This window comes from Leptidea sinapis, chromosome 44 (genome assembly GCF_905404315.1).
Source record: "Leptidea sinapis chromosome 44, ilLepSina1.1, whole genome shotgun sequence".
NCBI classification, from domain to species: domain Eukaryota; kingdom Metazoa; phylum Arthropoda; class Insecta; order Lepidoptera; family Pieridae; genus Leptidea; species Leptidea sinapis.
In genome coordinates, this window is record NC_066308.1 from 892,871 (window position 1) to 899,938 (window position 7,068).

The 7,068-nt window shown below is 31.4% G+C and overlaps 1 long non-coding RNA gene across 1 annotated transcript; it reads right to left on the reverse strand.

Annotated features, from left to right (window-relative positions):
• Positions 1–223: 223 nt before the first annotated feature.
• On the reverse strand, positions 224–3,100 carry LOC126977217 (uncharacterized). Its single transcript, XR_007732169.1, has 5 exons — positions 3,001–3,100; positions 2,747–2,918; positions 850–904; positions 463–671; positions 224–315 (listed from the first exon to the last, which is right to left on the reverse strand). It is a non-coding gene; the product is annotated as an uncharacterized LOC126977217 (long non-coding RNA).
• Positions 3,101–7,068: the final 3,968 nt, after the last annotated feature.

Consider the following 7,068-nt stretch of genomic DNA (forward strand, 5'->3'; position numbering starts at 1 on the left):
AACGTTACTGGACTCTACCAAAACAATATGTGAACTTTTCGCAATAACAGTTCTGTCTGTGATAGATCCCATTAGCATCCCGAAAACTTTATTTTTAGAAAATTAGCGAATGTCCTGTAAAAAAACGTTTTAATAATACAAATAAAAATATATGTTTACCCGACACACATTAGGAAATTCAGCCCAACGATCTGAAGGAGGAGCAGCACATACCATTCTCGGTGTTAGATATTTTTCGTAGTCTTTTGAACATTCCTTATAATTTACTTTCTCAAGAAAGGCTGACTTTAAATACGCAGAGGGTGCCCCGCCTTTCTGAAAACCATATGCGCTCATAAAAAAATACTTATTGAGAACCTAAATCTTAATATATTTGTGTTAGTACCAGAGCTATGTTAGGAGTCAGGACACTTAACGAGACCAAGTGATAAAAATATAAAACGAATAATAAGTAAATCTTACAATTGTAGAGCCCCATCCAGACACTGTGCAGTTTGTACCATCAGCAAGCTCCTTTCCTCGTTCGACGAAGGTGGCTTTGGCTATTTTAACACCATCAACAACTTTTTTAATAATTTAATGAGTGCTATGTCATAATCAAAATTAGTATTCTTTCCAGGATTGTTATATTTTTCATGCACGGTATAGGTTCCATTCATGTATGGATATTTCTGTAATAATATATAATATATCAATCTATTGAATACTCCCTCGCATGACTCTAAAAGCAAAAACAATATAATGTTCCTAATGAATTATTATTATAACCTTCTTTTTATGTTTGTCAATGTAAAGGAAGAGCTTAGTTTTGTTGAGCTTTGAAAAGTATTTTTGATATTTTTTACTTACTTCTTCCGAATCGTACCAACTGTTAAATCCCACTCTTATTTGAACTCTTTTGATACTAAAACATAAGAAAAACAATAAATTTCATTAAAGGTAAATATATGCTATATATTTATGGCTATAACAAGAACTGCAATCTACAAAATGGGCAAAATATGGAGAAACAGAAATATTATAAAAGCCACAAAGATCAGGCCAATGCTAGCACTTATCTCATCCAAATTTTTGTATAACGCTGAAACGTGGACATTGCAAGAGGTTGAAGAGAAGAATATAAACACGAAAATGTGGTGCTGGAGAAAGATATTTCATGTATCGTGGACCGAATATCGTGCCAAAGTTTTGATACGCTAGGAACTAAAATCAAACAGCGAATCTTCCATAGTGCACTCTTGTATACTCGCCATCTTTGGACCACATCGAGAAGAGGCAGCTAGTACATAGAACCTTCTTCACAATCAAGATCGCTCTGTCACGAGCGTATCTGTGATAGCGAAGAAGATATTATGTACACATTAGACAACTTCATTTCGTGGTATTGACATATCAATATAAGATAGGCAAGGGGCGTAGCAGAGTTAAAACAGAGGTGAATTGACTGAATTGAGTCTTGAAAAATGTTAAGTTTAATAATTTGGAAAAAACGTATTAGAACGACGCGAAATGACGATCTTTGGGTTTTTTCATCTTACTTTATCTGCTTAACCTATGATGTTTATTAAGAATAGCTGATACGTATGCTTAAAAAACTAATAAGTTATTAAAAAAATACAAAAAATGGAACAGCAGAGGAATTCTTCTACAAGATAACAGTTTGAAAGCACTTTATCGATACACCAAAAATACGGGAGTGCTGGCAGAAGTGCAAACATGAACTAGCATTTATGTGGTTAAATTCATTTATTGCGCTATCGTACACTAAAATTACAATTTATATTACATAAAAAAGTTAACACATCAGAACTATTACAATAATTTTACTTTTTAAACTTTCTCGTGTAAGGCATTGACTATTTAACGTTTGAGTATGTTTGTTGCATCACTTTATATATTACATCGTAATTGAAATGATTGGTATAACAATGGAAATATAAATCTTGATATAAAACAGTGGCAATGAGTTTCTTGCTACTTCTTCTCATTAGCTCAACTCTTTACGAAGTAGCGGTAGATTCAATAAGAAAAATATTTTTTTGACATTCATATGTGTTATTTCCGTGACCTACATGAATAAAGTGATTTTGATTTGATTTGATTTGAAAAATGTTATCCATCAGAACAATCTACTTTGATTCATAATAAACTGTAAAAATATTTCACGGCTGAGATTCGATCCCTCGACCTTGCGGTGTTTCGGCTTCTCAATCACAATGATTCTACCACTGGTCTAATGACCGTATGATCATTAAGTTGAAATAGCCGAACTATAATTACTAAGAGGTATTAATCTTTCATCCATAATTTCAACGATTATCTTACGGATTTTTGATCATGCCCCGTGTCCTGACGCGAGTTTAACATTTTACATATAAAGAAAAGTGCTCAACGTCGCTAAAGAAGTCTTCACTTCAAAAACTAAAATAACATAATACCGATGGGCAAAATCAAACTAATATTGGGTCTGTCGGTTATTTTTATATCGATTATATTTCATGTCGGATACGGATGAATCGCTCACGGATTTTTCAGTGGCTATTTGATGATTCTTGCAAAAATTATTTTATATCACTTAATTATAGTTTCCCCATCCCCGACCATATTAGTCTGGCCGGAGGGCCTATCGTATCACAGAGATAAAAAGTTCTCGATCACATTTTGTGCAATCCTAGGTGAGACTAACTCGACGATAGTCATGACTAAATTGAGAACTAAAATGGATAATTAAAATAAAAACACATACTCTTGAAGACAATGTGCGGCAGTCACAATATATTCTTCATTATATATGACCCCTACACAAGTATTCTTATCTGTTAACACAAAAGCTTGAAAAGGAACTTCTTCAATTCCGATGTATTCCCCACCCACGATTTTATTAGCTGTGGTATCATCGCCTGAGTGGCTGAACACATCTGAAATAAATAAAATTGGTACATTTTGGTACATACAAAGAACTCAAGATTAGCTTAAATTGGGGAAGAAAATTTTAGTAACCTTAAACGAAAGCAACTTGGCATAGTAACTCAAGTAATAATAATTGTCTCCCCCTCATAGTTTGAAAAATCAGACGCTGAATGCTCTTCAAGTTAACAATGTAAAGTATGACAAATAAAATATGCCCTCAGATCTATTTATACCATATATTTAATTAAAGGTGTAGTCTTGCATAATTTAACAAAGTAATTTCCCTTCCACTAATTACTTTTAGAATTAATTAAACATTTTGGCACAGTTGACTTCATATGTACCAGTATGGAAACCAAGCCTTGTTTTTTGTAAACACTTTCTTACACGTGCCTACACTCCATTGAAGCAATAGGGATGACAGGTTATTTTTCTAACCGACCTTAAAAAAGGAGGAGGTTTTCAATTCACCTGCATTTTTGGAATGAAGTTCCTTGTGGGGAGCGGAGCGTAAAAAAATTAAAAGCGTAAGATTTTTATGTATAGTGTACGTATGATAGCTAGTGTATGTCCAAAATAAATAAATAAAAAAAATATCCTCGAAAACCAAACCACACTCATAAAATTAATAGATTATAAATATTGCAGCCGCTATCTTTGTTTAAAATTGTGAATATGTTCACAAATTTACTATAATCGATCTCACGGACTTATTATCGCATACCTACTAATTATAATAATAATATTACAATATATCATTCTTATATAATATTCTAATATTTAGAGTTTAACAAACAAAAACAGGAGTTTTGATGAAGCCGAGTTTCAATAGCCGTACGCCAATGATATTTAAAAGTATAGATAGGTTACGTAGACAATATTCGGTGTTTGAAAATGATACACTAACGCTCACATGAATAATTTAAAATTGCAATAGCACACTACATTACAATTACACGTCAAAGAAGGATAGTAAATGCAATTATCGCAAGCGAAAAAGAGATAACTCTAATTTGCTAATTGCTTCGTATTTGTATTGAGAAAATACAGTTAATTCATCAGATATGATTTTTACCGTACACCGTGATTTATGCCTAAATTCATGAGTTCATGTAGTAAAAGTAAAAACTGCATTGAAATTAGGTAGATAATGTGTCATTGATTTTATAAAAAAATAATTTAATATTGATCATAATATATAGCCACATTGATGATTTCAATTATTTATACATAAAATAATGAAAAACATACAGACACCAAAACAAAACCGAAAGGTATCTACAGTAAGGGTCCCATTTTCACAATTTTACTAACGACGGCTCCCAAAAGGTTTTAAGATTACAATTATATTTTTTGTATCTTATATTATTTACGAATGTCTGTTTGTTGAGGTTTTATTACAATAAGGTAATGGGAGGAGAAGAAAATGATCCATTGATTCTTCTGCAGTTAGCAAGGGATATACTGAAAGGGACAGTGTTACTGAAAAAACTCCTACGTAAACAAATAGCACTCACAGTCTACATCCGCTACCTACCCTAAAACTTGTTTTAGTAGTTTGATAGTTCAGCTACCTATATACGCACTTGTTTATTAAAAATTATTACATTCACTGCAACAATTACTTTTTTACATACTTTCCTAAAATATTCTACCTCGATCATACCGCAACAGACAGCATCAATATTTTGTCATTTTTATGATCGGCTTGGCGGCAATCGGCGTTGACATGGCAACATATTTATTTTGTTAGATAAATAATGAAATCAAATAAAATGTTATAATTCATGATTTCTTAACTGTGGTATGTAATTCTATGATTTTTTTTTACTTTCGTATCATCAGTGCATCTTCCCATAACACAAGACAGCATTTTATTGTTGTACCTATATCAAATTGTAAGCAATTCTGTCAACAACAAACGCGTGTGCACAGTTTTCGTATCGAGAGAGCGACTACCAATCAATAGACTCAATTTAGGAGATTGATTTTCGGCGCGCTAGTGACACATCTACGTCTTTTATTACTTTAATATCATTGCCGTATACCATGCATTACGCTAGCATTTTTAAAAAGATCGCGGAAACAATTAACGTGTCACTCGTTTTGACGCTGACACCCGCTACTGCAAGACCGTGAAAACCACAGAACAGAAAAAACTAGTAGAAGTGGCATCATGTCATTTTACTATGGAAACTTATATAATTATACTATATATCAATATTATATTATATATATTATTATATCATATTTTAATCGGAAACTTATGATTACCGATGATAGGAAATACCTTTGTTGGACATATTTTTATTGCGGCTATGATATCTACAGTCAAAAATTACACAATAACGCATATTTGTATTTTTTTAACAGATAATTATGCTTCACTTGACATCAAACGACTGTTAAAATGATTTGAGTTTTCTTTTATTAATTTTTAATTGCTCTAACACATTCAAACGAAATCCTTTTTCACATGTATGTAAAATGTTAAAATTATTATTGTTTCCGAGTGAGTAACCGCTGTCAATTAAATGTTCCGCGAAGTGTGATTTTTCGGTATGATTATTCCTAAATGCGGCAATATGTTCCATTAATCTAATTTCAAAATTTCGACCTGTTTGACCTAAGTATATATACCCCGTTACAAGTGTAATAACTTTGTTTATAAACGCCGGATTTTTCGGAATTATTTAATCGATCTTTGCCATTAAATATTCGATTGATATTGTGATTCATACATAAGGACACATAAATATTGTTTTTCCTAAATATTTGAATTGTTTAAAGACAAATATTGGCGGAATTAACACTAAAGATAACTCAAATCATTTTTATAATTATGGATTTCCGCAAAGTAACGCCTATTTCAATATTTTTTTTGTTGTTATCAAATGACTGGTCTCAGTTGAGTCTCCAGTAGGTACATTTGTATACTATAGTGCCGACAGGGTAACGCCCACATGCCACTTCTACTAGTTTTTCCTGCACCGTGATGGAAACCGATGTCGCCAAATTCACACATTTATCTATTAAATATATAAAACACACACTTAATTGCGGCTTTGTGATAGGCCTAAATTCACAATCACGAAAAGACATAACTACAAATTTATTTAATCAATTTCAAACTTAATTAACAATTACGCAAATCTCATAATCTTAAAGTAATTATGACAACCTCAGAACTTTTTCTTAAATTGCGAAAAATAGCATATAAAAACTTGAAGTAATAGAAACTCTGTAACCATAGATTTAACTTCTGTCAAAATACCTAGTGTTGTACGAAAATGAATAAACATATCAATAAGTTAGTGTAAACTAGAAATGATGTAATCAGGGTTAATAAAGTATATTACCGATAAAATACGTCGTAAGCTAAAATAATAATAGGCTATATCTTTTCTTAGGTATAGTTTTATTTGAAAAGATGGACAATATTTAGCTCAAATTAAATAATATCAAGACAGCGCACAAGAATAGTGTTGGAATCAATGATATTTAAAAGTATAGATAGGATACCTAGACAACATTCGGTGTTTGTAAATGATACACAAACGCACACATGAATAATTTAACATTGCAATAGCACACTACATTACGACTACACGTCAAAGAAGGATAGTAAATGCAATTATCACAAGTGAAAAAGAGATAAGTCTCATTTGCTAATTGCTTCGTATTTGCATATCAAAAACACAGAATCATTCACCAGATATGATTTTTTACCGTGCACCGTGATTTATGCCTAAAATACGATTAATTCATGAGTTCATATAATAAAAGTTATAAAGTAGTAAAACTACATTTAAATTAGGTAAATTAGGTGTTATTGATTTTAAAAAAATATATTTATTATATTATATAGCAATATTAATGATATAAATTATTTCTACATAAAATAATAAAAAACATACAGACATATCAAAACAAAACCGAAATGTATAAACAGTAAGGGTTCCATTTTTACAATTTTACTAACGACGGCTCGCAAAAAGTTTTAAGTTTACAATTATTATTTCTTGTATATTATATTATTTATGAATGTATTTTTGTTGAGGGTTTATTACATTAAGATAATGGGAGAAACAGAAAATGATCCATTGATTCTTCTGCAGTTAGCAAGGGATATACCGAAAGGGCACTGCCCTTACTGCC